Here is a 24,511-nt window from a genome sequence, read left to right on the forward strand (position 1 = left end):
GCCTGGTGGGCTGCCGTCTCTGGGGTCTCACAGAGTCGGACACGACTGAAGCGACTTAGCAGCAGCAGCAGCAGCAGCAGCCACTATTATTATATCTTAAATGTGGTCCTTTAGTATTTTACTCACCTGCCTGAGAACAGAAAGCATCTTTCCTATGAGTAGCATAGCTACTGTGAAGGTCTCCTCAGAAGCTACAGTTCATTAATCTCATTTCACTTGGAGAAGAAATGGACAAATTCTTAGAAAAGTACAACTTTCCAAAACTGAACCAGGAAGAAATAGAAAATCTTAACCGACCCATCACAAGCACGGAAATTGAAACTGTAATCAGAAATCTTCCAGCAAACGAAAGCCCACGTCCAGACGGCTTCACAGCTGAATTTTACCAAAAATTTAGTGAAAAGCTAACACCTATCCTACTCAAACTCTTCCAGAAAATTGCAGAGGAAGGTAAACTTCCAAACTCATTCTATGAGGCCACCATCACCTTAATACCAAAACCTGACAAAGATGCCACAAAAAAAGAAAACTACAGGCCAATATCACTGATGAACATAGATGCAAAACTCCTTAACAAAATTCTAGCAATCAGAATCCAACAACACATTAAAAAGATCATACATCATGACTAAGTGGGGTTTATCCCAGGGATGCAAGGATTCTTCAATATCCACAAATCAATCAATGTAATTCACCGCATTAACAAATTGAAAAATAAAAGCCATATGATTATCTCAGTAGATGCAGAGAAAGCCTTTGACAAAATTCAACATCCGTTTATGATAAAAACTCTCCAGAAAGCAGGAATTGAAGGAACATACCTCAACATAATAAAAGCTATTTATGACAAACCCACAGCAAACATTATCTGCAATGATGAAAAATTGAAAGCATCTCCCCTAAAGTTAGGAACAAGACAAGGGTGCCCACTTTCACCACTACTATTCAACATAGTTTTGGAAGTTTTGGCCACAGCAATCAGAGAAGAAAAAGAAATAAAAGGAATCCAAACTGGAAAAGAAGAAGTAAAACTCTCAGTGTTTGCAGATGACATGATCCTCTAAATAGAAAACCCTAAAGACTCCACCAGAAAATTACTAGAGCTAATCAATGAATATAGTAAAGTTGCAGGATATAAAATCAACACACAGAAATCCCTTGCATTCCTATACACTAACAATGAGAAAATAGAAAGAAAAATTAAGGAAACAATTCCATTCACCATTGCAACGAAAAGAATAAAATACTCAGGAATATATCTACCTAAAGGAACTAAGTTCACTTCAGTCACTCAGTCATGTTCGACTCTTTGCGACCCCATGCATCACAGCACGCCAGGCATCCCTGTCCATCACCAACTCCCGGAGTTCACTCTGACTCACATCCATCGAGTCAGTGATGCCATCCAGCCATCTCATCCTCTGTCATCCCCTTCTCCTCCTGCCCCCAATCCCTCCCAGCATCAGAGTCTTTTCCAATGAGTCAACTCTTCGCATGAGGTGGTCAAAGTCCTGGAGTTTCAGCTTTAGCATCATTCCTTCCAAAGCAATCCCAGGGCTGATCTCCTTCAGAATGTACTGGTTGTATCTCTTTGCAGTCCAAGGGACTCTCAAGAGTCTTCTCCAACACCACAGTTCAAAAGCATCAATTCTCCAGTGCTCAGCTTTCTTCACAGCCCAACTTTCACATCCATACATGATCACTGACTAGATGGACCTTTGTTGGCAAAGTAATGTCTCTGCTTTTGAATATGCTATCTAGGTTGGTCATAACTTTCTTCCAAGGAGTAAGCGTCTTTTAATTTCATGGCTGCAGTCACCATCTGCAGTGATTTTGGAGCCCCCAAAAATAAAGTCTGACAATGTTTCCACTGTTTCCCCATCTATTTCCCATGAAATGATGGAACCGGATGCCATGATCTTCGTTTTCTGAATGTTGAGCTTTAAGCCAACTTTCTCACTCTCCATTTTCACTTTCATCAAGAGGCTTTTTAGTTCCTCTTCACTTTCTGCCATAAGGGTGGTGTCATTTGCATATCTGAGATTATTGATATTTCTCCTGGCAATCTTGATTCCAGCTTGTGCTTCTTCCAGCCCAGCGTTTCTCATGATGTACTCTGCATAGAAGTTAAATAAGCAGGGTGACAATATACAGCCTTGACATACTCCTTTTCCTTTTTGGAAACAGTTTGTTGTTCCATGTTCAGTTCTAACTGTTCCTTCCTGACCTACATATAAGTTTCTCAAGAGGCAGGTCAGGTGGTCTGGTATTCCCATTTCTTTCAGAATTTTCCACAGTTTATTGTGATCCACACAGTCAAAGGCTTTGGCATAGTCAATAAAGCAGAAGTAGGTGCTTTTCTGGAACTCTCTTGCTTTTTTTCCATGATCCAGTGGATGTTGGGAATTTGATCTCTGGTTCCTCTGCCTTTTCTAAAACCAGCTTGAACATCAGGGAGTTCATGGTTCACGTATTGCTGAAGCCTGGCTTGGAGAATTTTGAGCATTACTTTACTAGCGTATGAGATGAGTGCAATTGTTCGGTAGTTTGAGCATTCTTTAGCATTGCCTTTCTTTGGGATTGAAATGAAAATGACCTTTTCTGGTCCTGTGGCCACTGCTGAGTTTTCCAAATTTGCTGGCATATTGAGTGCAGCACTTTCACAGAATCATCTTTGAAAGAGCTCAACTGGAATTCCATCACCTCCACTAGCTTTGTTCATCATAATGCTTACTAAGGCCCACTTGACTTCACATTCCAGGATGTCTGGCTCTAGGTAAGTGATCACACCATCACCCTATATGTAATTCTTTCCTGTGGCCCTTGGGCTTCTGCCAGCCAGTGTCTCACTGACCTCCATTTATCATGCTATCCCTGTCTTTCATAATGCCTTTATTCCTGATTCCCCATTTCCCCTCCTATGTGCTTCTGCCTTTCTGAAATTCTTAAAAATAATTTGGTTCTCAAGAAATTCCTGATTCCATTTGAATTACAAGTTCTTTAACTTTAGGTCCTCTCAATCTTTGGGCTGTATTTACTTATACCTAATGGTATACATGTATTATTTCTTATTTCATCTCTTTCTGTTAACAAAATAATTTTTCATGTCATTAAAAGTAATCTTTTCTTTCATACCCTCCCATAAACTCTTTTTCAAGTATTAAAAACACAGAGAATGCTACATACATAAGTACCTAAATGACTTCTCTTACAAAATAACATGTAGAGAATTATAGCCAAAGTGCTTTTTTTGATGTTACAATTGTTTTTAGAAAATGACATCCTTAAATACCCCTGTTAATATTAGTATCATTTAATGCCCTCTTACATTAACCATGCAAACAAATCATTGAACTTTAAGAAGTCTAAAGTTCTTAAACTTTAAAGATTGTTATATGTTTATTTTGCAGATAAGTAAGGTAAAAAGCCACAGAGTGCCTCTATCTTAACTATATGGTGGCTTTTGTACCAGAATCTTATTATCTAGCTATGAGAAAGATTATATTTTTTTCCCTTCCAAGTCTATTTTTCTCTCTATCCATTCATTTACACTCTACAAATAAAAGGATAGAAATTACTATGAATAAAACATGGTCTCATGGTTTCAATTAACTCTTCTTATTGTGACTTACACATCCCACAGGTTGCTGGTAAATAATAATTTTATTACAGGAAACTGCTATTATACAAATGACCCCCTTGTTGCATCCTGAATGGCTTCCCAGTTGAAACCTAATTCTCTTAATGTCTCATTCCAACTGCTAACACGTTGTACATCAAATCTCAAATTTAGATCTAAAATTTTGAACCTGTCCCAAGAAAAGTTGCTCAGCTCTATTATTAATTTAATGTACATCAAATTGGAGTTTGATGTAATTGAACATGTTACAAGTTTATTGACTTGGTCAATGTAAAGTCAGACATTAACAGTTATTGAAATGATTGAGAATATTACTGTTAAAGGATTTGGATGATAAGATTTGAGAGATATCTTCAAAATCTCTCAGTATTTGAGTATATTCTATTTAAAAACACATATTTGTTGACTACGCATCTGCTCTCAAATATTGGATGAGGCAATTGAAAAACAAAATGGAAGGACTATGGCCTTCAATGATCTAGTCTATGAGGGAGACAAATAGTTGGAGAGATCCTCAGAATATGGGAAATAAAGGTTATGATAATGGTTGAAATGTGATGCTTTGAGAGCATAAAGGACAAACGTTTAGCCTGGTTTTGAAAGTTTAATTTCCAATTGCTATAAAAACACTTTGTTCTACTAACCAGGGACAATGTCTTGCCACTTCTGCTCCTGATTTTCTGCTCTAATTCATCATTTCTCAATAGTGACAGGAACCAAGCCAGAGGATTGCTAAATGATGTTGAATTACTCCTTTTTGACAAGGACAGGGCCCAGCCCCACCTTATACACCTCTGTTTCCATGGATCCCAAATTAAATGTTTCCCTGATCAAAGTATCCACAACCTTGTTCTATTTATCATTATTTTTACCACACAAGCTACAGCACACATCTCCAATCCCTCTTGCTCATGACAGCAGATGAACTGAACATAAATGATTAGAAAACACCACCTGCTCAGAGTTTAATACAATAAAAAAAAATGTTACTGTGCTGTTTGAAATGGAAATTCATTAGCTTAAGCTCAGCATGTCATTTATATCACCAACCATGAAAAGTGCAAGTTACTAGGTGCATGGGATAAATATTGCATGACAGATACCTGTTTTCTCTTTGGGAACTTCCTTCTGAAGACTGTCAAGGACAGAGTGTGAGTAATGAAGCCACTACAGGCCTTTCTCTGGATCCCAGGACCTACTGTTTGAAGAGTGAACATAATATTAGTTGTTTTTAAAGTAATGTTTCATCAATAAAAAACATTAGAGGGCCCAAAAGCTGGCCCACCAAGCATTCAGTTGTGACTTACCACTGCCCTGATGTAAATAACAAGAGGCAAGATGATTTTTACTTAAAACCCAGAATATTTTCATGTATTTCTACAAATAGAAGTGAGGAACACAAACCACTAAGATTTGCATCATTTTTTAAGTAAAAATAATTCAAGGGAACCATTATTCTGCAAATAAAGAGAGGAAGGATTCAGAGTAATCATTAGCAAATCAGTTTTATCTGCCTCTTCCCTGCTTCTTCCATCTTCCAGTCTGCCATACTCCTCCTCACTTAAAGTTCCACACTTTAGACAGTTTCTGATTTCTTTTCCAGATATCAATTTCAGTTTCTCAAGTGGTAATTAATATTAAGAAGCTGTATTTTTCTAGCAGGTTATTGTTTCAATAGAATATATAATAGAAATTTGGCTTTACTTAAATTTTAGGAAGATGTATAGATCAATTGTTTTTAATGAAACAGGTTAGATGCTATCAAGATCTAAACCATAGAATTCAAAAATCAGTAATTTGTTTTTGTATACTTTTGACTACTAAAACCCAGGATGTTTAAACCAAGTTAGAATAAGTTTTCTACATTTGGAAAAATGAGCTGGATAATGATTTCCCACAGGTCATATTGGGAAAAGAATCAAGATTCATGACGATTAGCTGATGATATCACACTGATAGTGAGAGTTTAAATTCAGGCACGAAATTAACAACTTCTATGCATTCTAGTTTAACTCTCGCAGTAATATCATGAGTTAAATGTCTGTTTAGAAGGCAGAATTTTATGATGGTTTCCAAGATCCCCATCCCCTGATGTCTATCCATGTTCCTAGTAATTCCCTCACTTAAGTATGAGCAGGACTTGTCATAGGATGCCATATGACTCTCATGGTTATATTACTTTATATAGCAGGGGAGGGATTTTGCACACACATTTAATATTCCCAGCTAGTTGACTCTAAATTAATCAAAAGGGAGATTATTCAAAGTGGACCTGGCTCAATTAGATGAAACATTAAATGAAATCAGAGACATTCAAAGCATGATAGATTATTCTGCTGACCTTGAAGGAACAAAATGCCATGTTGTAGAGGGCATGGTGGGTGGAATTTGGGAGTGAAGACAGACTCCTGATTAATAGCAAGAAGGCAATAAAGTGAGGATCTCAGTCTTAACCACCACAAAAAATCAGAACTCTGCTAACAACTATTTATCTTAGAAGAGGACTGCAAGCTTCAGGTGAAACTGTAGCCCTGGTCAACTTCTTGATTTTAGTCTGGTGAGTCTTTGAATATAAGCTCACCTATATTATGTGGGCAATTTACTTTTCCCCACACTTCTGAAAACAGAAACTCTGAGATAATGGGTCTGTGTTGTTTTAAATTGCTAACTTAAATTAGAAAACTAACAAAACACCTTAATATATTAAATGCATTTCAATTTTTCAGATAAGGAAACTAATCTTAGGGGTATCAAAAAAGATGTTTGAGTTTGCCTTGCCCAAGTTCAACTGGGCTTGGAAGACAAGGATCTATGCCTTTGGCATCCATTCTGTTAGCATTCCACTTTACCAAACAACAATGCTCCAAATAGATGTTAGTCCATTAGGAGACACATATCCAATGGGCCGGTCAGAGAGACAGATACCAGAAATAGGCAGTAATACAAAAGCAAGACAGTCCATGGAGTTGCAAAAGGTCTGACACAACTGAGAGACTGCACACCCGCCATCACAACAATAACACAGATATAGTCCCCATGCTATATATTAGATCCCAGAACTTATTCATCCCCAGGGTTTTATTCTTCTATCTAAATCTTCAACTCTGACCAACATCTCCATATTTCCCTCAGACATTTGAGTAAAGCTAGTCAGCAAAAAGATGCAACTTTGTCTTGAAATGTTTGTTAGAACAGAAGAAAGAGTAAGAAAAGAAACAAAGAAGTTAATTGCAAGTTGTGATTTGGCAAGAATTTGGGAGAAAGACAAGACAATGAGAGATATTTAGGTGCTGAGGGATGAAGATAATACAGAGATCCTGAAGAACTGGATTTCAGTACTAGTTCAAATGGAAATTTACTAAAGTAAAAGTAAATAGCTACGGAGTTGAGATACTGATTCACTGACCTTTGGGTTCCTTTGATGGTAAAAGAACACTCCCATCACAAATGTGTTCTTCTTAGGGATAGTAGAGGAAAGTGTACAAACTCAGGTATCTAGGAATCTGAGGAAGGGGTCCTCAAATGTGTGACCCTGTCTCATTGCCTCCGCCCCTGCCAACATGATAGGATTTAAGTAAATCTATTAAAAATCACTCACATAACCGTCAGCATACCACATATTTCTTCCAGAAACACATGAGGAAAACTTTTCCATGTGAGGTTGGAGTGTAACAAATAGCTCTGAGTTGTGGCTAAAACTACGTGTCTCTGAATGACCTCATTAGGCACTTACCACACACTCCAGTATTCTTGGGCTTCCCCTGTGGCTCAGCTGGTAAAGAATCCACCTGCAATGCGGGAGACCTGGATTGGATCCCTGGGTTGGGAGGATCCCCTGGAGAAGGGAAAGGTTACCCACTCCAGTATTCTGGCCTGGAGAATTCCATGGACTCTATAGTCCATGGGGTTGCAAAGAGTCGGATACGACTGAGCGACTTTCACTAGACTAGACTAGAAATAAATGTTGGGAAGATATGGATAATGCATTGCTATGGGCTCAAAATGCCACATTGTATGACCCAGTCAGAGTAACATTACCTCACCACCTTACAATTAATGAGTCCTTTTGTTCTCTTCAGGGCGATAGTCTCTTATATAATGATTTGTTAGTAAATCAGAAAATGAAAACCTAGAACTGATCTTAGAGATTCCTAGATTATTTCCCCAAAGGAATAATATACAGAACATAAGGAGGAAACATTAAACTGTTCAGAGTGAGATAAAAAGTCCACTGGGAAGAGACCACTGATGAACCTAGACAATGATGTAATTAGCTGTTACAAAGTTAACTATCAAGCACTTTTCTCATACATAAACTGGAATCACTTTAGAGCAGGAAGAGAACTTGACACCTATATGCCACTCCAGTTCAGTTCAGTAGCTCAGTTGTGTCCGACTCTTTGCGACTCCATGGACCTCATGCTTCCTCATGCTTCCCTGTCCTTCACCAACTCCCAGGACATGCTCAAACTCATGTCCATCAAGTTGCTGATGCCATCCAACCATCTCATCCTCTGTCATCCACTTCTCCTCCTGCCTTCAATCTTTCCCAGAATCAGGGTCTTTTCCAAGGAGCCAGTTCTTCACACCAGGTGGCCAAAGTATTGGAGTTTCAGCTTCAGCATCCATTCTTCCAATGAATATTCAGGGCTGATTTCCTTTAGGATTGACTGGTTGGATTTCTTTGTAGTCCAAAGGACTCTCAAGAGTCTTTTCCAACACTGCAGTCCAAAAGTATCAATTCTTTGGTGCTCAGCTTTCTTTATAGTCCAACTCTCACATTCATACATGACTATTGGAAAAACCATAGCTTTGACTAGACAAACATTTGTTGGTAAAGTAATGTCTCTGCTTTTTAATATGCTGTCTAGGTTGGTCATAGCTTTTCTTCAAGGAGCAAGTGTCTTTTAATTTCATAGCTGCAGTCACCATCTGCAGTGATTTTGGAGCCCAAGAAAATAGTCTCTCACTGTTTCCATTGTTTCCCTGTCTATTTGCCATGAAGTGATAGAACCAGATGTCATGATCTTAGTTTTCTGAATGTTGAGTTGCAAACCAACTTTTTCACTCTCCTCTTTCACCTTCATCAAGAGGCTCTTTAGTTCTTTGCTTTCTGCCATAAGGGTGGTGTCACCTACACATCTGAGGTTATTGATATTTCTCCTGGCAATCTTGATTCCAGCTTGTGCTTCATCCAGCCTGGAATTTTGCATGACATACTCTGCGTATAATTTAAATAAGCAGGGTGACAACACTCAATATTACCCTAAATTCCATACATGGGATTTCACAAACTCTATTGCTACTTCTTAAGATAAACAGGAACCATGTCAAACTTCTAATGAGCTAAAAGTGTAGTTCTTCTAGTTGCAATGAATGGTTTTGATTTTTAAAGGAAAGTCAGAAAATAATTTTGTAAGAAATGTTTTCAATTTTTAAAATAATATTGTAGCTTTTAAAACTATGACCAAAGCCACTAATTAAATGTAAAGTATCATAAAAATATAAACAATGACTAAACAACTATCCAACTTTGGGGGAAAACATTATTTGAGCCTAAATCCTGACAAGTTTTTACTGAATGTAGAAGCCTAAGAACATCTCATTTTAGGGTTATGCAGCGTAAGTTAAGAAGGAAATTCAGAAAACATAAATGAGAGTAATGTTAATAGTTGTAATAATTAATTTAAATATCAAAGTAATTCCAGGAACAAAGATATATTCATTTGCATTTCATTTGCAGTATACTATGCTGAGGGACCATATCTGGACTAGAGGGCTTAGGCAGAGAAAGTCTATCAACTGCAGTTTCAATCAGAATAACTTAGGTGTTACTCAGGGGGCAGGAATGGGATAATTTTCTTCAGTAGAAGAATAGGCAGAATTAGAGTTCTCATCATGGTTTTAAAAGAAGAAAAAGATAAATATGACAGTTACTGAGGGTACTTTTTTTTTTTTTTGCAAAAGTAACACAATAAAATAACTTTTTTTCAGAACTGCCCAAATTGGACTTGCAGTCCAGTAGTTAAGTCTCTGCACAGGAAGTATGGGTTCAATTCCTTGTCAGTGAACTAAGATCTCACATGCCATGTGACATAGCTAAAAAAGTATTATTATTTTTTTAATACATTAAGAAAACCCTTCCCAAATGTAGGAATATTTGACCATTATACCAAATCGACTGTATAGACATAAACTTAATAATCCCTTCTTTGGTATGCTCTGGAGGAATTCAAGCAGTGAGTGGAAAAGTGGCAGTTTGGTGTTTCTTGGGCTAAACTGCATTCCCATGGTCTATTTGTTTGACTATAACTATTATTTAAAAAGGAACAAATTTGTTGCTTACATATAAAATTCAGAATGTTTAATGTGAAAATCTTAATCTTTGACACCTCTTGGAATATCTTTTGACATTTGAACATCAGAAAATCTGGCAAAATTGGGCTGTTTCATTTGTGGCAATAAGAAATGAGAAGCAAGGAGTTACTATCCACTTTAGATAGACTTTCCGTTTCCATCTTTTGTAAGCAAAAGATAAAAGCTTTCTCTCCTGCATTTCTAATATTGATTATTAATCAGATTTTTATCATCTTGTTTGAATTGTTGTTATTCTTCACCTTAATTACCTACATGGCTCTCTAGGCACTCCAATTTAGTGTCTTTGGACTAGATAAGTTAATATCCCTTCAGATCTGCAATTTTTTGAATTATTTATTCTGAATTGATAATAAAAACTGTCCGGTCCCCATCAGGTCATTTAAGCTAGTGAACACTTAACATGTTACTAATAAAGAATTAACTGAAAAAACAATTAATCTAAGGTCACATAGCCAGTTAGTGCCAAATCTGAGAATCGGATACTTGACTCTAGCTCTCTTGAGAACTGTGAACTGTTTGATTGACTTAATTAATTGATTCAATCATTTAAACAATTCTGGTAAATAGTTAAATAGACAAATAATCACATCACTTAAAAAACCCAGCTAGATAAATCAAATGTTTCTGCAATTCAGTTCCAATAGCCTAACAAATTTTTAAAGATTAAAGAGATATCTTTAAATAAATAAAATGACCTCCTATCATGTAGGTATAACCTTTTAAATGTATAAAACTGTCTAAACCAGAGATTTCCCACTGCTATTCATGATTGTGTTTTTTCCATCATGAGTTGTTAAAGTAAGTATATGAAAGAATGTAAGAAATGAAAACTATATTAGAACATATATAATTACATTTTTAAAAGGGAAAACTGTAAAGCCATGCATAATATCTACAAAGATTTACTTCCTATCTGACACTGAACTAAGATTTTTCAGATTTAGTATTCATTGTAGTCATCACAGACACACTGTTAATTAGATAACATTATTATCCCTTTTTCGCAAATTGAAGAAGAGACCTAGGTAGGTTAAGATCACAAGTTAGCCAGAGGCAGGCAGTTTAATTTCAAAGCCTTTGGACTAAAACAGTTTATAATATTGAAAAGTGAAAGTATTAGTCACTCAGTAGTATTGCCCCATTGATACTAGTAGTACACCCCACACAGCTCCTCTGTCTATGAAATTCTACAATATTGACACTCCATAATCATCTTTCTTACTTATTTGTCTTTAATATAAACTATTGAGTAGAAGTGAAGGTAAGCTCATAGAACCAGGACTGAGAAGATTATGTTTACGGTTTGTATGTGTGTGGAGAGAGTAGAAAAATTGTAGGTTGCTGAATCCAGAGTCTAAAGAGTGATGACACTATCCACTGATGACTGAATTAAGTTAAGCCCTAGTCTTCCCCGGTGGCTCAGATGGTAAAGCATCTGCCTACAACGTGGAAGACCAGGGTTTGATCCCTGGGTTGGAAAGATCTCCTGGAGAAGGAAATGGCAACCCACTCCAGTGTTCTTGCCTGGAGAATCCCATGGATGGAGGAACCTGGTAGGCTACAGTCCATGGGGTTGCAAAGAGTCAGACACGACTGAGCGACATTTACTTACTTTACTAGTTACACATTGACTCCATCCTGTAGCAGTGGTTCAGAATGATTTAGGTATTAGATGATTATGTGATATTCTGCAGTTAGAATTTACCGAGTATGGTAATTTGAAACATAAAGTCTGTCAGAATCAGACAGAGCCTCATATATGTCTGGCTCTGAGAAAAGCCAGAGTTTTTCCATAGCCTCGTATATATTCAGAAAGAATATAGAAAGGGCTTTTGCTTCCAACCATGATGGAATACAGAAAGAAAGACAGTGTTATCCGTGCCCTAAAAGTCAATAGGTTAATGAGAGGATCACAAACTGCAAAGATAAAAAATATGAAATGAAATAAAACATCAATGCAAATTTAGAATAGGAAAAATATTTACAGTAAAGTACACTACTTAGTTCTGCACCTAAGTGCCTAGTTTATTTGCACTAAAATAGAAGAGTAATGAGTGGATAAACTAAGGTAGTAAAAAAAACTTATTACAGAAAAAGATATTACTGACAATGAATGTTCTCAAAAGCCATTAATTTCAACACATATAAAAGCTGGGAATAAGCTTATGTGAAAAATTAAAGGTTTGAACATGGGAGGCCTGTGTGTATATGTGTTTTTGTGTGTATGTGGTGTGGTATTAGGAGTGTTAATCAGCTCAAATGAAAGTAATTCAAATAAACAACACAATGATGCTGTTACCAATAGGCAAAGGCGTTTAATAAAAAATAGAGAAGAGGCATTTAAATAAACCTTGACAGAAATACTGAGAAGAGTTGATGTAACTGTATTTAAAGTGACAATAACTTTGTGCCTTGTAGTTCTAGAAAAGTAACTAAAGGGAAATTATTTTTAGAGCTAGGAAATCTTTAAAAGGTGTCCTTATTAAGGATGAGTTGGATATTGCTTAAAGCATCCTTAAAGACTTTTATTTTGGACACTGCAGGACAGAAACACTTTCTTCATTAACAACTTTTCCCAGCTCTTCTCAATGTGTATTTAATTCACAGCTCCACTCAAATTAAAAACCTACACCCAAGAGATAGATTAAGTCTTACAGAACCTAAATGATGTTATCTAATGGCAGGCCCTGGTTTATGTAAGAAAAGAAAAAGCAGGGGCGGGGGTGGGGGGGTGGGGGGGAAGGTAAGGCATGAAGAGTTTATTCTGCTGTAGTTTTGTTCACCTAATGCCTTACTGCTTACCTGTTTGTTTTGCTCCTTCATTTGGCTCAAGTGAATAGAAAATGAGAAGAACCCTGGATTTTCTTACATGTCCTTACAGAGTTTTGTTAGCATAATAACCTCCTGAAGTCAATGATGGATTCAATATAGATTTTCTCTACTGAGTTTTATAACCATAAAAAGAGTCCTACTGGCATAGAGTTGTGTTTTTTTACACACAGACTCTGGGGCCAGAGTTGGAATAATGGTCCCATCAGTGGTTAGCCTTTTGGATAATTGACCTTTCAGTACTGTAGTTTCTTCATCTGAATATGGGAAAAGATAAAAGACCTCCCTTTATTATGAGGTAATATGCATAAAATGTTAACCAAGGGGTTGGGAAGGAGAATTGTGTCCTATTCAACTAAACTCAGCAACATTAGGTGACTGTTGGAGAAGGAGGCTAGTTGGCAAGTAATGCATAACCCACTCCAGTGTTCTTGCCTGGAGAATCCCAGGGACGGGGGAGCCTGGCGGGCCACCGTCTATGGGGTCGCACAGAGTCGGACATGACTGAAGCGACTTAGCAGCAGCAGCAGCAGCAGACCCCTTCTTACTTCCTCCCAGCAACTTCCTGCCAGGTCAGCAATTGGCAGAATGCCAGCCAGATCCATTAACTACACAAGACACAGTATTTTTATTTTCATATCATACTTTTCTAAGTCTGGCTGATTTAATGAAGTAATCACACAGTTTCCTCATTTAAAAATTTGTATTTCAGAGAACTCTACTTTAAATGGTGAGAAAATACTTTGCATTGCCCTACTAAAATCTGATCTGACACTCTCTTTTACTGGGTAAAATAGGATTACAACTATAGTTAGAGCCTGGATCTCTTCACTTCATCGGTTACCTTTGATTCTACACTCGGTCTTTAACATAAGGATGGTATAGTTTGTTTCCCAATGGCTAAGCAGTAAAGACTCAGCCTGCAAAGCAGGAGGTGCAGGTTTGATCTCTGGGTTGGAAAGATTGCCTTGAGAAGGAAATGGCAACCCATTCCATTACTCTTGCCTGGGAAATCCCATGGATGGAGAAGCCTGGCAGGTTACAGTCCATGGGGCCTGGGGTCACAAAAGATTCAGACACGACTTAGCAACAAAACAACAACAACACTATATATAGTTGTTCTTGTTGTGCAGAGAGTGGGCAATGGGAGTCTATCATGTACCACTACTTAGCATATGTCTAATAAAATAATCCCTGTAATTTAGATTCAGTATCAGTGAGATTATGTCTGCCCAGTTAATTTTAAACAATAACTCTTTTTACTTCGTTACTTAAAACGTGAATCTGTTAATGGTTGCTGACTTCCAAATGTATATTCATCAGAACTGGAAGAGGTGAGAAAGTGTTCATCCTTTCATTTACAAATGATTGCAGAGCTGGTGCCAGATATTACAAGTGAAGCCAGCTGAAATAAATAGTGACTAAGACACATTTCTTCCTTAATGAACTAAGCATCTACTGGATGACACATAGCAGTAAAAAGGCCATTATCATTCAGTTGAGCATGTTTTACTATAAGTTTAAGTAAAGTATGTATACAAAAGAAACCATAACAGTCAGGAAACTTTTCTAATTCAGAAAAGTCATTACCATAACTGGAAAAAGAACATTAAATGCATATTACAATAAAAGAGTCATGTTCTCATCCACCACTGTATAACTCAAATATTCGATCCCTACATTAGTCATTGCTTATCCAAGATTAGAAAACTGTGTACCAACAGAGTGGAAAATAAATCCCGGACTCCTAAACTGCCTCTGTGAATTCCTCCTTTTTGAACTAGTGAATATTAGTGGAACTGGAAAAAATTTACCTAAATGTCTTATTTTCTTTTGTCGCATATTTATATAGATAGATGTACAGAAACTTCTTGAAATTTCTGAGAACACTATCCAATAAATATCTAAAGATAGATATGGAAAAATTAATCAAATGAATGCCTTTCAATAGAAAAATTATTTCTCTGGATTTGTTATAAAGTGTCCTGATGATCCTGGAAGTTGCAACCATTTTAATAGACACTCTGTATAGAGCCTTTGTTGATAAACCATTCTACCTTTGGTAGGAGTAGGGAGAAATGTAGTTCTATAACTAGGGAAATACTATGATATTTTATGGTGTTATAAGATTTATTATAACCTGAAATGATAGATTGGTTGTCCTCTAAAAATTGTTTTCCTAGAGATTTAGTGGTAAACACTTCCCTCCTAATATGTGCTACTGTAAGAGAGTGACCCTTTATTGTGACAGGCAGATCTATCAGAGTTACCTGCAGGCCCAGACACTCAGACTAATAATGACCTGAAAAATGAATTGGCCATTCCAGAACTTTCTACTCTGCTGGAAGAGAGGTGGTGACATCACATCTCACTCTAGACTCTGCTGCTGCTCAAAGTAACAGAGTCAAATCACTAGGGCTTATTGAGCTATGTCAGCATAATGTCTTTACTTCCCAAACCGAGTTATAGGTCAAGTGAAAGCTCAACTTAAGGGGGTATGAAAAATACCACTCTCTTTATTATAGGGAAAAGATAATTTTAAGCAGAACATATGATTAAAATGATTAGTGTTTAGACTCTGGAAACTCTGGAATCAGCCAGACCTGTGTCTGAATCAAAACACTGTCACTCATTAGATTAATGAGCTTCAGAAATTTTCTGTAAGGTTCTGAGCCTTGATTTTTCTTAGCCCCCTCCAAATGAGGTTAAGTAACTCACATCTCATGTTATAATTCTGAGTTTCCATTTATTCACTCACTAAACAGCTATTAATACCTGAACTGTATTAGGCATGCTTGTAGGAAAATGACCCCTCTCTCTTACAGCTTGCATTCTAATTTATAGTGATAGCCAATAAGCAAACTAATAAATAATAGATAGACATGAAAAAGGTATATGTACTATGACTTGACATATTATAAATGAAGGGAGTCATTTTATACAAGGTCATCATTAAAGGCCCTCTGAGGAAGTGACATTTAAATGAACAAGAAATGTCTTCTGTGTGAAAAACTTGCAGGGGGGTGGCAGTATTTCCTAGTCTAAAGAGCAGCAAATTAAAAGTCCTCATGCTGAGAAAAATCTTGAAATATTTAAGGAATTGAAAGATGGACATTATGGGTAGAGGCATCTGAGCAAGGGCAAAGAGTCATGGAAAAAACAAGATTGAAAAATTTAGGCAAGGGTTTTTTTAAAGACTGTGGTTTAAATTTAGGAGAAATAGGAAGACAGTCAACCAAGAAATGGATATGATCTGATAGATGTTTTCAAAAGACTGCTCACACTACTTTGAGATGAAGGAAGCAAGACTGGAGGCAGAGAGACTGGTGGTGATGAAAAGCAGTATGTAAGGTAAGAGATTTTATATGGATTAGAGTGATAGCAATGAATATGGAGAAAAGTAATTGAATTTAAAAGATATCTGGAGATGTGAATTGACAGGACTTAAAAATAAACTGGATGTAGAAGATAAGGAAAAAGATATATTTAAATCTAACCCTTAGGATACTGACTTGAGATGTCAAGCAACACTGGTTTCCAGTTCTGAGATGGAGAAGAGTAGATATAAGCAGGTTGTCCAAAAGGAGGGATAAGCACAGTTGGAAATGACCATGTGGCATCTAGGTGTTACTGTTAAGTAGGCAGCAAAATGTATACATGTGGACTTTGATGACTGACCAGGGCTAAGTGACATAAATTGTTTTCAATGCATAGCTCAGTACTTGGTATCTGCTATGACTCAACAAATATAAGCTTTTATAAAATGGAGAATATTTGAAAAATGATACACACAGAAATTAATTTGTTAATATTCTAAATCTACCTTCTAATAGTGAAGAGCATGCAGAGGTTTTTTTATATGCCATTGTTATTTAATTTCCATAAAGACCACAGGGGGATGATGCTTGAAAGTTGTTCTAACCTAATATTATTCTGTCAGTTTGGCTTAGTTGAACTCACTGTGAGTTCAACAGCATCACGGGACAAGCGACGGTATGAGACAAACCCAGGCTGAAATCAAATGTGGGCTCTACTGTCAGATGGAAACTCCTGTCCTGTCAGCTTTTTGCTCTGTCATTACGAGTAGCTACTAAACATTTCTGAGCCTCAAATTCTATATCTGCAAAATGAAGGTAAGAACAACTTTGTCAGGGATTTTAAATACTACAATTAAAGCAGGTAGCATAGGATGAGTGCCTAACAAATGTTAAGAAATGAAAAGTTAGGATAAGTAATAGCACTTGTGATACATTTTTTATAAAAAAAAAACAAGTTAAGGAAAATCATAGAATTAATAGGGAGTGTTTAATAAATTTAAATATTTGAAAACAAATTATTTCACTACTAATGATTTCACAACAAATACCTTGGACTTAAAAGGCAGCAAACACCTTATTGAAGAGAAATGGTGCGAAGTTAGAAAGATACTTCTTAGCAAAATGTAGTTGCTGAAATAAGCAGGAGCTTCCGCACTGTGGTGTTACCATAATGGAAGAAGTGTCTGAGTTTATACATTATTCACATTTTTCTGAATCTGGATTAAGCAATGAAAAGTGATGAAAGAGGGAAGCTTGTAATAGATTTTTTTTAAAAGCTGGGTACAGACTATTGTGTTTTCTGAAGCCCAGGTTCAATTTCTGCAGAGAATTTAAGGTCAGTACCTGATTTTGTGTAGAGTATCTTGTATCTGGAAACCTGTGTTGCTGATGTTGCTCATAAGGAGGCCAACAGGACTGAAAGCAACAATTTCTCCATCCCTCATTTTCAGTTCCTACTCAGAGGCTGTTCATCACCTCTCTTGCAGGTGGCAGCTGAGCCCAGTCACTTCCAAAGTTCTGTCTCTATTGGCCGGTTTCTGTGATGCCTTCACCCTATTTCTCCTTCAAAGCTTCTCTCAAAACTAAATTCACCTTCCCACGATTTTAGGCAAAGTAGTTTTATTTCTCAACAAATGTGCCATACCTGGCAGAATTTTATTTATTAGCAAATAAGCATGATGGTCTTATTGTGTGTTTAGTACTGAAGATTAAGCAGAAGAGGATTTGGTACCATATCTACTGAAAAGGAAGAAAACAAAAACAAAAAGATCTTTGTCTAGAAAAATAAAGTGCAATGTATGTTTGTCTTTTGACCCCACTCTCCCACTTCTAGGCATTTCCCCTAAAGCTAAACTTGTGACACTGTGAAAATACATGTGCGGAAGGTTGTTCATCTGAGATCTGTGTGTAATTTTAAAATAGTAGAAACTATCTACGTGCTCATTTCTAAGGAAATAAATTGATACATTCACAATAAAGTCCTAAGCATCAGTTAGAAAGCATGATGTAGACAGCTATGAACTTATGTGAAATAATTTCCATGCTATCCTGTTAAATGAAGGAATCAAGATACCATAAATTATCTCAATTGTTTTACCTTTATTGTTAAAAAGGGAAATTAAAATAAAAATAAATATACAAGTGTTTGCTCACTTGAACAAAATAAATGAAGGAGGAATAAATCAATGAATAATGAGATTGGTCAGCTACAGAGCATGGATGAGAATATGGTAGAAAGGATAGAAGAGAGGAGATGAAGACTCTACTTTCTGGTACTGTACTGATTTGGGGAATTATGCTAATGTTTCACATACACTAAAAGCAGGAAATAAAATTGACAAATATAGTGGAAGATTCAAAACTGAATATTAATGGAAATAAATTAATGTAACCATACACCAAAGTGGCAGTGTGAGGGAAGATCTAACCCAAGTAACTTTCAAGTTCATTTTTTAACTAAGCCCACAGACTAAAGACAAAAATACTTTTAATCAAATATTAAACTTTAGGTCTTCCCTGGGAGCTGAGTGGTAAGGAATCTGCCTGCCAATGCAGGGAATACGGTTCAATCCCTGGTCTGGGAAGATCTCACATGCTTCTGGACAGCCAAGACTGTGAACCGCAATTACTGAGCCCATGCTCGAGAGTTTGAGGCCTGCAACTACTGAGCCCAGAAGCCACAACGACTGAAGTCCATATACCTAGAGCCTGTGCTCTGCAACAAGAGAAATCACTATAATGTGAAACACACACGCTGCGGTGAACAGTAGCCCCCACTTGCCACAACTGCCCGTGTGCAGCAACAAAGATCCAGCATGCCATAAATAAACCAATCTTCAAATATTAAGCTTTAACTGGTAGTTCTTTTTTTTTTTTCTTTTTAAGTGTATATTAGCAGTCCTAAAACAAGTTTTTTTATATTTCAGGGATTGAGCAAATAAGTAAATATATCATGGATCATGAAAGCTAGATTTCACTTAGTAGAGAAATATAGTATGAAAGAAGAAGGAAGGACTGAATAAAACCTGTCAAGTTATATTGTCATTAGCGTCAGTGTGAACTCTTGGGAATTATATATATATATATATACGCATGTGGGTATATGCATGCATATATAAGTGTTAAATTTCCCAGATTTGCCCATTGAGAAGGACTAAAAGCAATGAAAACCCAGCAGCAATGGCAAAACCTGTTCACAAACCTTGATTTCTAAAGACCAATATCTTAAAAGGAACAAAGTATACTTGAGAGAAATGACCAATTTCAATTCTAGGGATTGCAAGGATAAAACAATTTTCTTTTCCTGGAAGTGCCACTGTATTGACAATTAGACATACCTGAATATGGTCTGTGTATTAGATTAGAGATCAGAAAATCATGACCCATGAGCAAAGACATCCTACCACCAGTTTTGGAAAATGAATTTATACTGAACACAGTCATGTCCTTCCTTTCATTTACATTATTTTCTCCAGCTACTTTTAATCTACAAGAACAGAGTTGAATAGTTGAGACAAAAGGTTTATGGTCTGCAAGGCTTAAAGTAATTATTATCTGACCCTTAACAAAATGAATTTGTCATCCACAGAATTAGATAATGTTATTGAATCAAGATTTGGTAGTTGTGGTGCAGTTATGTAAAATAATTCCTTACTATTAGGAAATACAGAATTTTTTTGGAAATTAAGGAGTATCCCATCTGCAAATTACTCTTCAACACTTCAGGAAAAATATATTTCCACACAAAACATCAAATATAAAAAATATATATCAATAGATAGCTAGATATCATGAGAGTGATAGATAAAGTGGAATGAAAAAACACTTATAGTTGAAGCTTTAATTCAGTGTTAACATTTGATGAATCTGGATCAAGGGTGTCCAATAATTTTTTGTACTATTTATGCAAATTTTTCATAGTTCTGAAAATATTAATAAAGGAAATTGAAGTGGGACCTCCTGTCTTCTCCAAATGCTCCTCCCGTACACCCGTGGTGGATTCATGTCAATATATGGCAAAACCAATACAGAATTGTAAAGTAAAATAAAAAAAAAATTATATTTCTCAATCTCTTCTCTAGACCTCTTTTCCTTAGACTCCTTAAATCATTTTGCAATTCCACTATCAGCAAGAGGTTCCAACTTGCTGACAGGTAACTATACACATTTTCAAGAGTTATCCTTTCTCAGGTTCTATAGGAAATCTAACATTGCCAATAAGAATTCTTCAAGTTCTAGCAAAGGAATATAGGGATAGGAGTGGGGAGTAGTTACTTTTATTACCACTACTGACACCAAGTTTCCAGCTTGGAAACTCATTTCCCTTGTACCATTTACTTTTCTTGTACTGTCTATACTTCTACACTTTGCCAGCATATGGCATCCAGCCTCCTTCGCCGGATATCTTGCTCATGCTCAGTACCAAACAAGACAATGTAAAATGAACATGAGGCATCTCACATTTACAAAGTTTTCCTATTATCACACTATGCACTATTAGGAATATCTCACTGGTTATATTTTTCAATAGACTCCAGATTCCTTCCACATTGCTTGGCCCCTCTTCCCTTGAATTTCTCCTCCTTCAAATGTTCCTATTCAATTTTAAAGACCCATTAAACTGTAAATTCTTAGGGCTTTACCACCATTTGGATTTCCAAAAACTCACTAATATCTCTGCTAAAAAATGTACCTTGATTCTGGAATTTCACCTTTGAGCATAAAATTACAGAAATCCAATTTTTTCATTCTACGTAGATAGACATATATTATTTATTGAGTTATAAACAAGCATTTATTAGATATAGTTTTATTTAGAGAAAAATGAAACTTATTCAACTCAGAGCTCATCTTGAAACACCTGACATTGAAGCAACGAGAAGAGGTGCCTCTGATTATTAGAAATATATGCAGGAGTAAGAGCCCAGATCTGCAGTCTGACTGTCTTAATTTGGATTTTCACTCCACTAGGTAACGAGTGATCCTAAGCAATCTACCTAAATGTTCTGTACCTTCTTTTCCTTCACTGTTTGTTGAGCGTTACAATGGAACATACTGCACGGTCATTCACATATGTGACCACTGTGATAGTAAAACCTGGAGACAAAGTACCCATCAGTAAGCAACTACTTAAATAATATTCCATGAAAGTTACATAATACTATTCTGTTATTAAATGAATGACATATATTTTTATTTGCTGATTTAAAAAGGAGATGATCAAATTTAAAAAACTTAAAATTATATATATATATATATATATATTTAAGTATGGGAAGAAACAACAGAATTTTGATTATCTACCTTAAGGAATCAGGGAGAGAGGCACTCACTTTTCATTTTCTACCTTTTCATTCAGTTTGAGATGCTTAAGCATATAAAACAGTATTATGGCTAAGTGAACAAGAGATATATTGACAGTGAAATTATAGGCAACGTTTATTTTATTTGCAGTTTAGTATACAATAAAAAATCCAATATGCATTCTAGTTATATATCATGAAAGGGAATAGATTATTAATAGCACAGATGCCAGTAACTGGCTATAAATTGAGAAATGCTTTTGTGAGTTTTTGACATTTATGTGAATGAAATAAAACAAATGTGATATTGACAAAAATAAAAAAATATGCACACAGACAATTAACAAATTATTTCGAATGGTGCTTGATATAGAATAAATGTTCTGTAGATTTTAACCTTTTGGGGGGTTTGTGTTGTTGTTATTACTGCTGTTACTAAGTGAGAGCAAGCCTCCATTTTTTGAATATCGGTAGTTAAAGCAAATAACAAATGTGGGATAATGACCTCATCTAACATGATGATTACAAAAAAGAAGTGAACTTTAAAATAGATATTTTTTAAAATACCAAGAGACTAATCTTCCAAACAAAAAGAAAGATTTTGCTACTACATTGTAGGAACATCTTCTGTTCCCTATATTGATTAAAATACTAAGTCTGTGCTTTGAGGTCTTTAAGAAAAATTCTGTAACTTGAGACTGGGGATAACAGTTCAGTTCGGTTGTTCAGCAGGGTCCGACTATTTGTGACCCCATGGACTACAGCATGCCAGTCGTTCCTGTCCATCACCAACTCCTGGAGCTTGCTCAAACTCATTTCCATCGAACGGGTGATGCTATCCAACCATCTCATCCTCTGTAATCCCCTTTTCCTCTTGCCTTCAGTCTTTCCCAACTTCAGGGTCTTTTGCAAAGAGTTAGTTCGTCATATCAGGTGGCCAAAGTATTGAAGCTTCAGCTACAGCATCAGTCCTTCCAATGAAATTCAGGACTGATTTCTTTAAGATTGACTGGTTTGATCTCCTTGCAGGCCAAGGGACTCTCAAGAGTCTTCTCCAACACTACAGTTCAAAATAATCGATTCTTTGGCACTCAGCTTTCTTTATAGTCCAAGTCTCATATCCATGCATGCTTACTGCAAAAACCATAGCTTTGACTAGATGGACCTTTGTTGGCAAAGTAACGTCCCTGCTTTTTAATATGCTGTCTAGGTTGGTCATAGCTTTTCTTCCAAGGAACAAGCTCCTTTTAATTTCATGGCTGCAGTCACAACTGCAGTGCTTTTGGAGCCCAAGGAAATAAAGTCTGACACTGTTTCCATTGTTTCCCCATCTATTGGCCATGAAGTGATGGGACTGGATGCCATGATCTTTGCTTTTTGAATGTTGAGCTTTAAGCCTACTTTTTCACTCTCCTCTTTCACTTTCATCAAGAGGATCTTTAGTTCTTCTTCACTTTCTGCTATAAGGGTGGTGTCATCTGCATATCTGAGGTTATTGATATTTCTCCTGACAACCTTGATTCCAGTTTGTACTTCATCGAGCCCAGCATTTGTCATGATATCCTCTGCATATAAGTTAAAAAAGCAGGGTGACAATATACAGCCGTGACCTACTCCTTTCCCAATTTGGAACCAGTCTGTTGTTCCATGTCCAGTTCTAACTGATGCTTCTCGACCTGCATAAATGTTTCTCAAGAGACAGGTAAGGGAGTCTGGTATTCCCATCTTTTTTAAAAATTTTCCAGTTTGTAGTGATCCACACAGTCAAAGGATTTAGCATAGTCAAAGTAGCAAAAATAGATGTTTTTCTGGAACTCTCTTGCTTTTCCTGTGATCCAACAAATGTTGAAATTTGATCTCTGGTTCCTCTGCCTTTTCTAAAGCCATCGTGAACATCTAGAAATTCTCAGTTCATGTACTGTTGAAGCCTGGCTTGGAGAATTTTGAATATTATTTTGCTAGAGTGTGAAATGTGTGCAATTGTGTTTAAACATTCTTTGGAATTGCCTTTCTTTGGGATTGGAATGAAAACTGACCTTTTCCAGTCCTGTGGCCATTGCTGAGTTTTTCAAATTTGCTGGCATATTGAGTGCAGCACTTTCATAGCATCATTTTTATGATTTGAAATAGCTCAGCTGGAATTCCATCAACTCCACTAGCTTTGTTCATAGGGATGCTTCCTAAAGCCCACTTGACTTCACATTCCAGGATGTCTGGCTCTAGGTGAGTGATCATACCTTAGTGATTATCTGGGTCGTGAAGATCTTTTTTGTACAGTTCTTCTGTGTATTCTTGCCACCTCTTCTTAATATCTTCTGCTTCTGTTAGGTTCATACCATTTCTGTCCTTTATTGTGCTCATCTTTGCTTGAAATGTTCCCTTGGTATCTCTAATTTTCTTGAAAAGATCTCTAGTCTTTCCCATTCTATTGTTTTCCTTTATTTCTTTGCATAGATCACTGAAGAAGGCTTTCTGATCTCTCCTTGCTATTCTTTGGAGCTCTTCATTCAAATGGTTATATCTTTCCTTTTTCCCCCTGCCTTTCATGTCTTTTCTAGCTATTTGTAAGACCTCCTCAGATAACCATTTTAACTTTTTCATTTCTTTTTCGTGGGAATGGTTGAACACTGCCTCCTGTGCAATGTCAGGAACCTCCATCCATAGTTCTTCAGGCACTCTAGCAGATATAATCCCTTGAATCTATTTGTTACTTCCACTGTGTAATCGTAAGGGATTTGACTTAGGTCATACCTGAATGACCTAGTGGTTTCCCCTACTTTCTTCAATTTAAGTCTGAATTTTGCAATAAATGAACAAAGGATAACAGAGTTTTGAATATGATTTTTATTTCTCTTCCATTTATTTATCTGCCACTCAATACAACAGCATCTACAGGGACAACTCCCATGATTAAAACGATTTTTTTTTGCTTTGGTGCTCCATATGATTATTCAGGAAATCAGTGATCAATATTTGTAAAACTGAGGTAGGAGTTTGAAGTGGACATTCTTTAGGGAGAAGAACTGGGGATTCAGCTTTCTTCC

This window comes from Oryx dammah, unplaced genomic scaffold (assembly GCF_014754425.2).
Source record: "Oryx dammah isolate SB20612 unplaced genomic scaffold, SCBI_Odam_1.1 HiC_scaffold_14, whole genome shotgun sequence".
Classification (NCBI taxonomy): Eukaryota; Metazoa; Chordata; class Mammalia; order Artiodactyla; family Bovidae; genus Oryx; species Oryx dammah.